This window comes from Bos taurus, chromosome 15, assembly GCF_002263795.3.
Source record: "Bos taurus isolate L1 Dominette 01449 registration number 42190680 breed Hereford chromosome 15, ARS-UCD2.0, whole genome shotgun sequence".
Taxonomy (NCBI): Eukaryota; Metazoa; Chordata; class Mammalia; order Artiodactyla; family Bovidae; genus Bos; species Bos taurus.
In genome coordinates this window covers 14,113,794-14,128,536 of record NC_037342.1, presented here as the reverse complement: position 1 = coordinate 14,128,536, position 14,743 = coordinate 14,113,794, and the positions used below count along the sequence as shown (strand labels likewise).

Genomic DNA, 14,743 nt, shown 5'->3' with positions numbered 1-14,743 from the left:
GAAGAGCAGACTCATTACAAAAGACCCTGATGCTGGGAAAGATTGAAGGTGGGAGAAGAAGGGGACAACAGAGGATGAGATGGCGGGATGGCATCACCAACTCAATGGACATGAGTTTGAGCAATCTCTGGGAGTTGGTGATGGACAGGGAAGCCTGGTGTGCTGCAGTTCATGGGGTCGCAAAGAGTCGGACACAACTGAGCGACTGAACTGAACAAAGGTCCTAGCAGAGGCCCCCTCCGCATGCCCAGGTGTGGGGCTGGAAGTCCAGGTTTGAAGAGATCACTTGCTGGTGACATTTTAGCTTCCATTTCTCTCATCAATAAGCCTTTCTCCCAGTCCCCTAAGCGCTTTGTTTCCACCCTACATCTAATTGCTTTTGGATAATTGTATCATTAACTCTTGGAAATGAATAATAAAAAATAAATCAGGTTTGTGTAGGGCTGTGGAGCGGAGGCCCGGGTGAGCCATCTGCAGCTCCTGAGACTCCTCCTATCTCTTCCCTTTCTTCATCTTCATCCCCTGTTCTCTCTGACCTTCTGCATTAAGAATCTCAGTCAAGTGGGGCCAAAGACTTGGGATTTTTAAAGCGTCTCTGGGTGATTATGAAGATCAGTGAGGGATAGAAACCACTGACCTGGAGGACAGGATCCTCAGAGACTTAAGGAGAAAACTGAAGAATAAAATTAAATTACGTGATTCCTATGTTTATGTTGGTTCTTTCTGCCAAGTTGCTCAAGGGATGATGTCTTGCCTTTTGCAATCATTCCAGGACCACTGCTGTGATCCTCAATTTACAAGATGGGAAAATGGGGCAAAGAGAAATCCTCCTAGGCAGGTAGCTAGATCCAATACATACTCATCTGAAGAACACCAGAGTCAGGAGAAAGTGAAGGAACATGGGGATGCTAAGCCAGGTTTCTGGCTCATTTCTGGGAGCACAGAGAGAGGTAAGGGTTCCTGAAGCCATTGATGTCAAGCTGGACCCCAAAGAGCCCTCGCTCCTCTACGCCAGCCTGCAGACAGAACCCAAATGTCTGTCTGCTCTCACCCTGGACAGCCAGGCTGGCCATGACCAGGACCATGTGAAGTCGCTCAGTCGTGTCTGACTCTTTGCAATTCCATGGACTGCAACCTACCAGGCTTCTCTGCCCATGGGATTTTACAGGGATTTTACAGCCGGTCTGGCCAAGAAGCTGCCAGATCATGAGAGAATCACCTCAATTGACAATGGAAGGAGCCACAAGGGTCTCAGATCTTAGAGGTGACCAGACTTGCTGGGGTATCAGAAATCTTCATCACAGTGTGTTCCCATTGATACACAGGAGACGATTAGTACTTGTTCAACTATGAATTGAACTTCCTGCTGCGGAGGACAAGGCCGTTCACACACGGGATGTGATTCCTTGTTACCAGGAAGGAAAGACTCATGTTTGTCCGGTGTGTATCATTGCCTGACGGCAAAAAGCATTTCACAGACATGGATGAGGGTGCAGTGTGCATAAACCCTCAACAAACATGTTCCAAAGAAGCATCACTTTATATTTTTTTCATTACTTCAAATCTAAATTTCAGCTTCTCAAACTGTTCCTTGTTAATTATAATGAACTCATCTAGGATTAACTTCTAATCGCTGTGATTAATGGGTGAGGGTCCTGGCAGCCTTCGCATCACCACAGCAAGGCATTCTTTCCGGCAACATGTAAAGAAGAGAGGAAATCAAACTTAAAAGGAAGAGCTGGGAAAACCCAGGCACTCTTGTGCCCATTCTGTAGTGTTGTGCCCATTCCATAGTCCTGTCTGCAGGGGTTTTAATTGCCCTCATAACTGGTCTGGCAGTGTTGCCCTGGGGCAATAGCACAGTCCACTAGACATTTCTCTAGACATGTAGACCCAGGCTTGGCCTCCTGACTTGCAAATAATCTCTTTGAGTTTCTAAGGCACGATTCCCTACTAATGGGCCAGGAAACCTTCCCCCCTCCCATGGGTGCCATCCAAATCACTTCTGCCTTCTCCCCAGTTGCAGAAAATTCTCCTGTCTGCTTAAGTGCCCTATTGTAAAATGCGTTTGTGGGAGCAGCCACGAAGGGAGGGAAAGAAAACCAGACAAAGGAGACAATTACATAAGAAACGAGGTCAGAGGAAGGCAGATCTTTTAGGTCGGTGTGCGTGTGTTTTTCCGAGAAACTATAAGCCATTTAGTCATAAGAAATTCTATCTCCACCTCTGCAGTAAAGCATCACACCTGTGGGCTTTTATTTCTAACAGAGGACCCTGTAAAATCCACGGCAGCAAATCGGAATTCTGTGCGGTTTAGAGGGAATGCAACCACAGATTCCAGCCAGGAGGGAAAAGATCAATTATCCCATTCTTTACATGCCCAGTCTCGCACTCAGAAAGCCCCATGTAAGTGAAATGTGAGCCACAGTCCTGGCCAGGGCAGAGGAAATGTAAGCTGCAAACCTGGGTTATGCCTAGTGAATGCCCTTTATGGCGCTGGTGCTGAAACGACAGGTCTAATAGCCACTTGCCTGATGGGCTTGATGGGCAAGTGAATGATGTCATGGACCATTTCAGGGACCCGAGCTGGGCCATGGGCTGGCTGAATCCATCGGTTGGAAACCCTTTAGTGCTGGAGGCTTCTCCTCCTGGAGACATTTGTGCACAGGACCATCAGGGAGGAGTTGAGGTCCAAGGTGGTGAGATACGCTCTCTGTCTCTCTCATGATCATTTACTGCCCCTACTGTTCTAAGCATTCCCTGCCTTGCTTCCTACCCGCTTTGTGCCTGTGACAGCCTTGCAGCTGGCTCCCAGGCAGCCTCTTGAAGTAGGAGCCAGGTCTCCAAAAGATGTCACTAGAATTTACCTGGGCAAGGTGTGCCTGAGAGACATTCAAAGTCTTTTTTTTTCCTGGTAATCCCACAACAGCCCATCTCTACACCTGGCTGAGTCCTCCAGGTCAGGAAGCTTGTCTGGTTGTTCGCTTCATCCCCAGCACTGAACGCAGTGCAGTGGCACCTTAACAAGAGCTAAATAATGCTTGTTGAATAAAGAGCCTGGCAATTTATCATTTGCCCTGGACATGTTTAACGATCCACGTGCATCGGGCTTTGTGGTTGCATGCAGTGTCCCCGTCCTTTCTAAGGGACTCTGGTCCTGTCGAGGAAAGACCAAATTCAGATATGTAACACTTTTAGAGCCAGTTCTAAGAGCTTGTCACAGTCACCCAGGGTTTTCTCTTGAGTCACCAAGAGCTGGGCTGGCAAATAAGGGAAGGAGCAGCCACTCCAGCCTTTATGAACCAGAGGACCATGTGAGCTGAGGAACAGTATTCAAAGATGGGGAAGAAGGGAGAGTGATGAAAGCTTCACGGGTAGGGATGACTTAGAAATGCCCCCATCCTGCTCGCCATGGACCCCCTTCCTATCTTTTCACAGGGCCGCTTCTGCAAGTGTTCCTGAGGACATTCATCCTCTCCCTTCCCTCCACTCACAGTAGTCCTCCGTGTCAGGCACTGAGCTAGAAACTGGCCTGAATAAGACCTACTCCTGCCCGAGTGCTCCAGCTGACAGGAGGGGTAAGATGATCACTGACTACAGTGCTGTGTGTTCTATGGTTTGACTACAGTGGGGTAGGCGGGAGAAGCACCTGGGTTAGAGACTGGAAAGAAAGCCTTAACTCTGGCTCTCTTATAATCTTTTATCAGATCAGTTCCAGGTGCCTCATCGGTAAGATGTTCATCATAATACCTGCCTTACCTAACTCAAATGGTCATTTTAAATATTTACTGAGATAATCCCTGGGAAAGCATATTTAAAGGGATAAAACCCTATAGATACGTCTTCTCCTTATAATCACCATGCTTTTATTTCAAGTTAAAAGTGTGGGTGTGTATGTGTGTGTGCATGTGTGTTTGTGAGTGTGTGGGGGCACACATATATGTATATACCCAGTGAAAGAGCATGAGATGGAGAGAAGAGTCACATATCACAGAAATTCTTAAAAGAGTAAATGTGGATCCAGAAGTCAAATGCTAAACCTTCTATGGTTTGCTAAAAGAAGCTGGTTATGTATTAAGCTCAAATGTAGCTTTTTCTCAACATAATTCCCAACCCAGGGTCTCTTTTGCTTCTTTCTTTCCCTCTAGGTTATCCACTAGTGAGAATAGGTGATGGCCACATTAATTGGCACTTATCCTCTAATTTGGATCATTTATTACCTATCTCATGAGCCACCTTTTATTATTTTATTATTGCCTCTTGATAAAGCATTATCTGCTTGCGGCCATTAAGCCACCACTTAGGAAGAGATGACATTGCTGCCTTTTCCTAAGGGGAGGGTTAATTAGTTGCCCTTGAATGACCTGAAAAGTTCATGATTTATGCAGATCCCTGGCCGTGGAGGGCGGGGAGCAAACAAGCAGAGAGAAGAGGCGGACAGTGAATAGAGACAAGTGCTTGAAGTAGAAGCACTTTGCCTGGACAGGCTGAATCGTGAGGTCCCTGAGCCATGCTGCACGGGGAGGTCATGGAAACACCTCCCATCGCCCAGTCTCAGCCCCCAGGACCTGTGGGCAGAAGGGGCAGGAGAGCTCTTGGGGGGGCACCTGGGACATGCCAGGAGGCTGCTGGTGGAGGCAGGCACTAACTCCAACTGGAACAATGTCCACGTCACACAGGTGTGCGCTCACACCCGTCTCTCCGGGTCTATTGCTGTCATTGTGCTCAGTTGTGTCTGACTCTTTGAGACCCCATGGACTGCAGCCCGCCAGGCTCCTCTGTCCATCAAATTCTCTAGACCAGAATACTGAAGTGGGTTGCCATTTCCTCCTCCAGGGGTTCTTCCTAACCCAGGGATTGAACTCGCATCTCCTGCATTGTAAGCAGATTCTTTTCCATTGGGGAAGTCCCTGGCATACACATTATGAAACCCTAAGTGAATCAGGACTATCTGCCTGTTCTCTGGGTCATGAACGGTTTGGGTTATTTACGACACCTGGCAGCCCTTGACATTACTAATGGTGAAGTGAAAGGTAAGGAGTAAAGGTTCTTCAGTGAGACCAACATTCAATAAAGCCCTTCATCATCTCCTCTTCCCTTTCCTTGTCATTCTCCAGAATGGCTTTTCTGGTGTTATGTTAGCCAGGCAGTCATGTGAGTCAGGCTGGGAGAATAAAGGAGAAAATAGGGGATCAAAGCCTTCCTTAGAGGATGCTGACTTGCCTTGTGGCTCAGACGGTAAAGCATCTGCCTACAATGCAGGAGACCCGGGTTCAATCCTTCCCGACCTGGGTCAGGAAGATCTCCTGAAGAAGGAAATGGTAACCCACTCCAGTATTCTTGCCTGGAAAATCCCATGGACTGAGAAGCCTGTTAGGCTACAGGCCATGGGGTTGCAAAGAGTCGGACACGACTGAGCGACTTCACTTTCACTTACTTGCTGGGAAGCAAAGGATTCCGGTTGTGACTGCAGGGTTAGAATGGGAAAGAGGCCCACAGTGGTCTCCAGCCTAGGTGTCTGCTAATTCACATGCAGAGCAGGAACCCAGACTTCAGGGACCCCTGGAAAAGCCTTCCTTTTGATAGTAGTACTTTTGCTGATATCCTGACTCATGAGTGGTAACTACAGAGTAAGCATCCATGACGTGGAAAGTGTTACACCAGGAGGTCTGGAGGATATGGGACATCATCTCTAGTTACCAGACACTTAGAGTCTAGTTGAAAAGACATGCTGTATGGAAATGGAATGGTAAAAATTTATGAGAGAAAATGACAGCACCCAAAAGAGTAATAGAGAAAGCAAGTACTGGGCCAGGGTTCAGGCAGAGATGTTATCTGAGACGTTGAAAATGAGAGAAGCTGTCCAAAAGTATACTGTACTTGAGTTGAACCTTCGAGATGGGGATGACCTTGGAAAGTGGAGAGAAAGACAATCTTGTCAGATTGGCTGCGACACAACAGAAATCTAATTTACACATTCAGTCATTCCACAGACACCGAAGGAGCACTTCTCCTGTGCTGGGCACTGTGCTAGGTCCTAAGGATGGAAGCCCAACACAGAGGTGGTCCCTGCCTTCACGGGGTGTTCCATCTCACTGTAACAGGAGTCAGTTCAGAGTCCGTGTAACTACAGAGACATAAGCCAAGTGTTCCTGGAGCATAGGGGAGGCAGATGATTCTGATCAGGGTGATTAGGAAGAACTTGCCAGGAGAGAGATTATTTGAGCTGAGCCTGAAGGATTCCGAGATGGAAGACCAAGAGGCAAAGAACAGCACGGGGGTCAAGGATGGGCACAGGCAAAGTTATAAAGGGCTTAAAGTGCGGGTCATACTCAAGGATCAGTGATGCTGGATACTGTGGCGTGTGGTCCAGGTACCCCAGGATGAGGCAGGCAGGGGGCAGACCATGCCACAAATGCCACGTGCACGTCAGACTGTAGATAACAGGGAGCCACTGAGCGTCTCTGAGCAGACAACTAAGCTTGATGACAGTGCATGGAGGGGCGGGTGTGGGGAAGCAAATGGAGTTTAAAAAGGCTAGAGCAGCAAGGTCAGGGCAGTAATTTCAGGCATGGCTCCTGCAGGATGCCATAAAACACATGGTTCCCCGATCTCTTGCTGACTCAGTGTTTCCACCTTCAAATTAGGGAAATCACAGCCACCGTTTCTTGAAACCTTTTGTAAAGCTCACTCTGAAAGGAACAGAATACAGGTGGGAAAAACTACCTGAGCCGTTATACGGGTTTCTCTTCACCTGTTCAAAGCAGATGGGTGACCTGTTGAACAGCATGCAGGGAATCATGCTAAGAGGTTGGCCAGCGTGTTAAGACTATACCTCTCCCTGCTTGGTGCCATTTCAATTACTGCTCAGTTAAGAGAAAGCCTTTTCTCTGGATTGAATGGTCCACCATTATTGGATTACTTATTAAAGAGGACTGGTAGGTTGAAGCTGTTTTCACTTAGGGTTTGTATGACATGTTCATAACTGAAATGGAGAGTTGCCATAGTTACCTGTGCGAGCTGTTAAACAGAGCACAATCTCCACTAGAAATCTCTCCATCAAGGTCAACTAGACATTTTCAATCAACACCAAATCATTTGCTGTCTAATGGAAGTTAATGAAATTATTAAAAGAGCAGAAGAACTTGAAAATAAAGTTAATATGGATCTACTTTATATCTAAGTATGTTTTAGTGACCAGCCATTTCTATGGGGTTCTTACCAGCTGGAAATTCTACAATATAACTGGACATCTGGAGGGAAGTTTAGAGTGAAAACACATTTGAGTTTTGGCACAGCTTACTGCCTTCCAATGCAGTCCATCATTAACAGCTTCTGTACAGTATTGTTCTTCCTCTAGGGGCTATAAAAATGAACCAAACCTTTGTTCAATCTAAACTTCCTTTCTTGGTCAGCTATTCCTGCTGATTTCCCATCCTAGTGAGCTTATTGTTTCCATTGGAAATGTCAGAATGGAGAGAAATACAGGCTGCTTGTTTTATAAGTAGCACGTTCCACTCCAGTAGACCAAGGAGAAGAAAGCAGACATGTGAAGTGAAGTGAAGTGAATCTTTAGCTCAGTGCTTCTCAAGCTTTAATGTGCATACAAGTCACCTGGAGAGCTCGTGTACCTATGGATTCTGAGTCAGCAGGTGTGGAGTGGGGCATGAGAGTTTGTGCTTCTAAAGATCTCCCAGGAGACACCAGCGATGCTGTGTGAGTGGCACAGTCCTGGTCTGCTTCATCATTTGCTTATTAGAATCATCATGAACATTACCTCTAAAATGCTGCCACACCACCTTCACACATGACACACCAATGATCTGTCCCACTGACGTAGGTGTTAGTTAACTGACATGGAGATATCACCCAGTTTCCCATTTCATTAAGCCCAGAGGACCTGGGGCTCCCAGGATTCTGATATCTCCTGTTGGATTGTGATTTCTATTTATGTTACCATACAGCATCTAACCAGAAGACAAGTAAGTAACTTGGATGTGGAGTTAAAGAAATGTCTTCATCCCAGGCAGAATAGCATTGAACTGGTCTTAACTCTTTAATAATGAAAGAAGCACAAATCAAAAATTAATCATTCAGCTGAAAGCATATCAGAATTCTACTGATGTGACATTGACAAAATATACATAAAGTAAGTGTGAAATCTAAAATTGTGATTTATTTAAAACATGGAGATTCCTAGTACGGCACAGGCTGACATTTTGACATTATTGTCTATTTTAGGACAATCCATTGTTGGGCTTCCCTTTTTTTTTTTTTTTTTTGGTGGAGTAATGCACTATATATGGATGTGAGAGTTGGACTGTGAAGAAAGCTGAGCACCAAAGAATTGATGCTTTTCAACTGTGGTGTTGGAGAAGACTCTTGAGAGTCCCTTGGACGGCAAGGAGATCCAACCAGTCCATCCTAAAGGAGACCAGTCCTGGGTGTTCATTGGAAGGACTGATGCTGAAGCTGAAACTCCAGTACTTTGGCCACCTCATGCAAAGAGTTGACTCATTGGAAAAGACTCTGATGCTGGGAGGGATTGGGGGCAGGAGAAGGGGACGACAGAGGATGAGATGCCTGGATGGCATCACCGACTCGATGCACGTGAGTTTGGGTGAACTCTGGGAGTTGGTGATGGACAGGGTGGCCTGGCGTGCTGTGATTCATGGGGTTGCAAAGAGTCGGACACAACTGAGCGACTGAACGGAACTGAATGTGCTATGTGGACTTCCCAGGTGGCATAGCTATAGAGAATCTGCCTGCCAATGCAGGAGATGCAGGAGACATGGGTTCCACCCCTGGATCCTTGGGTCAGGAAAATCCTCTGGAGTAGGAAATGACAACCCACTCCAGTATTCTTGCCTGGAGAATCCCATGGATAGAAGAGTCTGGCAGGCTACAGTCCTAGGGTGGCAAAGAGTTGGACATGACTGAGCATGCACATGTGCCTGATGTGCTATATATCAGTGGTCCCTAAATTTCTGGGGCTTCCCTTGTGGCTCAGCTGGTAAAGAATCCACCTGTAATGTGGGACACCTGGGTTCCATCCCTGGGTTGGGAGGATCCCCTGGAGAAGGGAATGGTTACCCACTACTAGTATTCTGGCCTGGAGGACTCCATGGACTATGTCACAAAGAGTTGGACACAACTGAGAGACTTCCCCTTCACTACACTTTTTTGGCGCTACCAGTGTCGTGGAAGACGATTTTTTCACAGGTAGAGTGTGGTGGGCTGGAGGAGTGGGGGGAGGTTCAGGAAGTAACGTGAGTGACAGGAAACAATGGGGAGCAGCAGATGAAATTTCACTGTCTAGTCGCCACTCACCTCCTGCTGTGTGGCCTGGTTCCTAACAGACCCCAGACCATTTCCGGTCCATTGCCTGGTGGGTTGGGGACCTTGCTATACATTATCCAGAGGAACCATCTACATGGTAAAAGTACACCAGACAGTGTTTCATTCAAGATTTAACAAGCATCCCACTTGGGGAAAAGGTATATGGGGCAACCACCAAATTAAAATGATAGATTTATATAACTCTATACCAGCCTGTAACATGGACAACCTCCCCCCACCGCCCCCAGCCCCCCGAACTGATTAAATCCTACTAACCATCTTTTTTTCTTTTTTAAATTTACTTATTTTTTTACTGAAGGATAATTGCTTTACAGAATTTTGCTGTTTTCTGTCAAACCTCAACATGAATCAGCCATAGGTATACATATATCCCCTTCCTTTTGAAACTCCCTCCCATCTCCCGCCCCATCCCACCCCTCTAGGTAGATACAGAGCCCCTGTGTGAGTTTCCTGAGCCATACAGCAAATTCCCATTGGCTATCTATTTTACATATGGTAATGTAAGTTTCCATGTTACTCTTTCCATACATCTCACCCCCCTCTCCCTCCCCATGTCCATAAGTCTATTCTCTATGTCTGTTTCTCCACTGTTGCTCTGTGAATAAATTCTTCAATACTGTTTATCTAGATTCCATATATATGCATTACAATACGGTATTTATCTTTCTCTTTCTGACACACTTAACTCTGTATAATAGGTTCTAGGTTCATCCATCTCGTTAGAACTGACTCAAATGTGTTCCTTTTTATGGCTGAGTAATATTCCATTATGTATATGTACCACAACTTTTTTATCCATTCATCTCTCAATGGATATCTAAGTTGCTTTCATGTTCTAGCTATTGTAAATAGTGCTGCAATGAACAATGGGATACATGTGTCTTTTCAATTTTGGTTTCCTCAGGGTACATGCCTAGGAGTGGGACTGCTGGGTCATATGGTGGTTTTATTCCCAGTTTTTTTAAGGAATCTCCATACCATCTTCCATAGTGGCTGTATCAATTTACATTCCCACCAACAGTGCAAGAGTATTCCCTTTTCTCCACACCCTCTCCAGCATTTATTGTTTGTAGACTTTTTGATGAGGGCCATTCTGACTGGTGTGAGGTGATATCTCATTGCAGTTTTGATTTGCATTTCTCTAATAATGAGTGATGTTGAGCCTTTTTTCATGTATTTGTTAGCCATCTGTATGTCTTCTTTGGAGCAATGTCTGTTTAGGTCTTTTTCCCACTTTTTGATTGGGTTGTTTGTTTTTCTGGCATTGAGTTATATGAGCTGCTTGGATATTTTGGAAATCAATCCTTTGTCAGTTGTTTCATTTGCTATTATTTTCTGCCATTCTGAGGGTTGTCTTTTAACCTTGCTTATAGTTTCCTTTGCTGTGCAAAAGCTTTTAAGTTTAATCAGGTCCTACTTGTTTACTTTTGTTTTTATTTCCACTACTCTAGGAGGTGGCTCATAGAGAATCTTGCTTTGATTTATATCATTGAGTCTTCTGCTTATGTTTTCCTCTAAGAGTTTTATAGTTTCAGGTCTTACATTTAGGTCTTTAATCCATTTTGAATTTATCTTTGTGTATGGTGTTAGGAGGTGTTCTAATTTCATTCTTTCATGTATAGCTGTCCAGTTTTCCCAGAACCATTTATTGAAGAGGCTGTCTTTGCCCCATTGTATATTCTTGCTTCCTTTGTCAAAAACAAGATACCCATAGGTGCATGGGTTTATTTCTAGGCTTTCTATCTTGTTCCATTGGTCTATATTTCCGTTTATTAGCCAGTACCATACTGTCTTGATGGCTGTAGCGTTGTAGTATAGCTTGAAGTCAGGAAGGTGATTCCTCCAGCTCCTTTTTTCTTTCTCAGGATTCTTTGGCTATTCGGGGTCTTTTGTGTTTCCATATGGATTGTGAAATTTTTTTGTTCTTAGTTCTGTGAAAAATGCCATTGGTTATTTGATAGGGATTGCATTGAATCTGTAGGTTGTATTTGGTAGTATAGTCATTTTCACAATATTGATTCTTCCTACCCAGGAGCATGGACTATCTCTCCATTTATGCCATCTTTGATTTCTTTCATTAGTGTCTTATAATTTTTTGTGTCCAGTTCTTTTGTCTCCTTAGGTAAGTTTATTCCTAGATATTTAATTCTTTTTGTTACAGTGGTGAATGGGATTGATTCCTTAATTTCTCTGATTTTGCATTGTTAGTATACAGAAATGCAAGTGATTTCTGTGTATTGATTTTGTATCCTGTAACTTTGCTAAATTCACTGATTAGCTCTAGTAGTTTTCTGATACTATCTTTAGGGTTTTCTATGTACAGTCTCAATGTCATCTGCAAACAGTGAGAGCTTTATTCTTCTTTTCTGATCTGGATTCCTTTTATTTCTTTTAATCTCTGATTGCTGTAGCTAGGACTTCCAGAACTATATTGAATAATACTGGTGAAAGTGGACACGCTTGTCTTGTTCCTGAACTTAGGGGGAATGCTTTCAGTATTTCACCATTGAGAATAACGTTTGCTGTAGGCTTATCATATGTGGCCTTTACTATGTTGAGGTAGGTTCCTTCTATGCCCATTTTTCGAAAAGTTTTCATCATAAATGGGTGCTGAATTTTGTCAAAGTCTTTTTCTGCATCTATTGACATTATCATATGGCTTTTTATCTTTCAATTTGTTAATGTGGTGTATCACATTGATTGATTTGCATATATTGAAGAATCCTTGCATCCCTAGAATAAACCCGACTTGATCATGGTGTATGAACTTTTTTATGTGTTGCTGAATTCTGTTTGCTAAAATTTTGTTGAGAATTTTCACATCTACATTTATCAGTGATATTGGCCTGTAGTTTTCTTTTTTGTGTTGTCTTTGGTTTTGGTATCAGGGTGATGGTGGTCTCGTAGAATGAATTGGGAAGTGTTCCTTCCTCTGCAATTTTTTGAAAGAGTTTCAGAAGGATAGGCATTAGCGCTTCTCTAAATGTTTGATAGAATTCTTCTGTGAAGATATCTGGTCCTGGGCTTTTGTTTTTTGGGAGATTTTTGTTCACAGCTTCAATTTCAGTGCTTGTCATTGGGTTGTTCATAATTTCTATTTCTTCCTGGTTCAGTCTTGGAAGATTGAACTTTTCTAAGAATCTTCCTATTTCTTCCAGGTTATCTATTTTATTGCCATATAGTTGTTCATAATAGTCTTTTATAATCCTTTGTATTTCTGCATTGTCTGTTGTAACCTCTCCTTCTTCATTTCTAATTTTGTTGATTTTATTTTTCTCCCTTTTCTTTCTTGATGAGTCTGGCTAAAGGTTTGTCAATTTTGTTTATCTTCTCAAAGAACCAGTTTTTAGTTTTATTAATCTTTACTATTGTTTCTTTCATTTCTTTTTCATTTATTTCTGCTTGGATCTTTATATTTCTTTCCTTCTACTAATTTTGGGGGGTTTTTTGTTCTTTTTCCAGTTGTTTTAGGTGTAAAGTTAGGTTGTCTATTTGATGTTTTTCTTGTTTCTTGAAGTAGGATTGTATTGCTATGAACTTCCCTCTTAAGAACTGCTTTTGCTGAATCCCATAGATTTTGAGTTGTGTTTTCACTGTCATTTGTTTCTAGAATTTTTTTTCCTTTTGATTTCTTCAGTAACCTGTTGGTTATTTAGAAACGTATTATTTAATCTTCATGTGTTTGTGTTTCTAACACTTTTTTTCTTGTAATTGATATCTAGTCTCATAGCATTGTGGTTGGAGAAGATGCTTGACGTGATTTCAATTTTCTTAAATTTACTGAGGTTTGATTTGTGACCCAAGATGTGGTCTATCCTGGAGAATGTTTCATGTGCATTTGAGAAGAATGTGTATTCATCTGTATTTGGAGGGAATGTCCTGAAGATATCAATGAGATCCATCTCATCCAATGTATAATTTAAGACTTATGTTTCCTTACTAATTTTCTATTTTGATGATCTGTCCACTGGTGTGAGTGAGGTGTTAAGGTCTCCTACTATTACTGTGTTACTGTCAATTTCTCCTTTTACGTCTGTTAGTGTTTGTCTTATTTATTGAGGTGCTCCTATGTTGGGTGCATCAGTTCAGTTGCTCAGTCTTTTCCGACTCTTTGCGACCCCATGAATCACAGCATGCCAGTCCTCCCTGTCCATCACCAACTCCAGGAGTTTACCCAAACTCATGTCCATCGAGTCCATGATGCCATCCAGCCATCTCATCCTCTGTCTTCCCCTTCTCCTCCTGCCCATAATCCCTCCCAGCATGAGGGTCTTTTCCAATGAGTCAATTCTTCGCATCAGGTGGTCAAAGTACTGGAGTTTCAGCTTCAGCATCAGTCCTTCCAATGAACACCCAGGACTGATCTCCTTTAGGATGGACTGGTTGGACTTCCTTGCCGTCCAAGGGACTCTCAAGTGTCTTCTCCAACACCACAGTTCAAAAGCATCAATTCTTCAGCACTCAGCTTTCTTCACAGTCCAACTCTCACATCCACACATGACCACTGGAAAAACCATAGCCTTGACTAGATGGACCTTTGTTGGCAAAGTAATATCTCTGCTTTTTAATATGCATAGATATTTATAATTATGTCTTCCTCTTGGATTGATCCCTTGATCATCATACAGTGTCCGTCCTTATCACTTGTAATCTTTTTTATTTTAAGGTCTATTTTGTATGATATGATGATTGCTACTCCATATTTCCTTTGCTTCCGATTTGCATGGAATATATTTTTCCATCCTCTTTCAGTCTATACATGTCTTGAGGTCTGAAGTGGGTTTCTTGTAGGAAGCATATATATGGGTCTTGTTTTTGCATCCATTCAGCCAGTCTCTGTCTTTTTGTTGGGGCATTCAGCCCATTTACATTTAAGGTAGTTGTTGATAAGTATGATCCTGTTGGCATTTTCTTAATTGGTTTGAGTTGATTTTGTAATCTTTTTTCTTCTGTTGTATTTCTTGACTATATAAGTTCCTCTAACATATGTTGTAAAGCTGGTTTGGTGGTACTGTATTCTCTTAACTTGTGCTTGTCTGAAATGATTTTTATTTCTCCATCAATTTTGAATGAGTCCCTTGCCAGGTACAGTAATCTTCATTGCAGATTTTTCCCTTTCAGTACTTTAAATATATCCTGCGATTCCCTTCTGGCCTGCAGAGTTTCTACTGAAAGATCAGCTGTTAAGCGTATGGGGTTTCCCTTGTATATTACTTGTTGCTTCTCCCTTGCTACTTTTAATATTGAGTTTAGTCTTTGTCAGTTTGATTAGTATGTGTCTTGGCATGTTTCTTCTTGGGTTTATCCTGTATGGGACTCTTTGTACCTTTTGGACTTGATTGACTATTTCCTTTCCCACGTTGGGGAAATTTTCAACTATAAT

The 14,743-nt window shown here is 43.2% G+C and overlaps 1 protein-coding gene across 2 annotated transcripts in view; it reads right to left on the bottom strand.

Moving 5' to 3' along the window:
• The window catches only part of MAML2 (mastermind like transcriptional coactivator 2), a 402,023-nt gene that overhangs the window by 161,523 nt on the left and 225,757 nt on the right, over positions 1-14,743 (bottom strand). Inside the window, exon 1 of one of the 2 annotated variants that reach the window (XM_024975283.2) lies at positions 1-14,743. This exon is cut by the window's left edge and continues 26,698 nt beyond it; it is cut by the window's right edge and continues 42,972 nt beyond it. The gene's annotated coding sequence lies outside the window, so the exon portion shown is untranslated. 2 annotated transcript variants of the gene reach the window in all.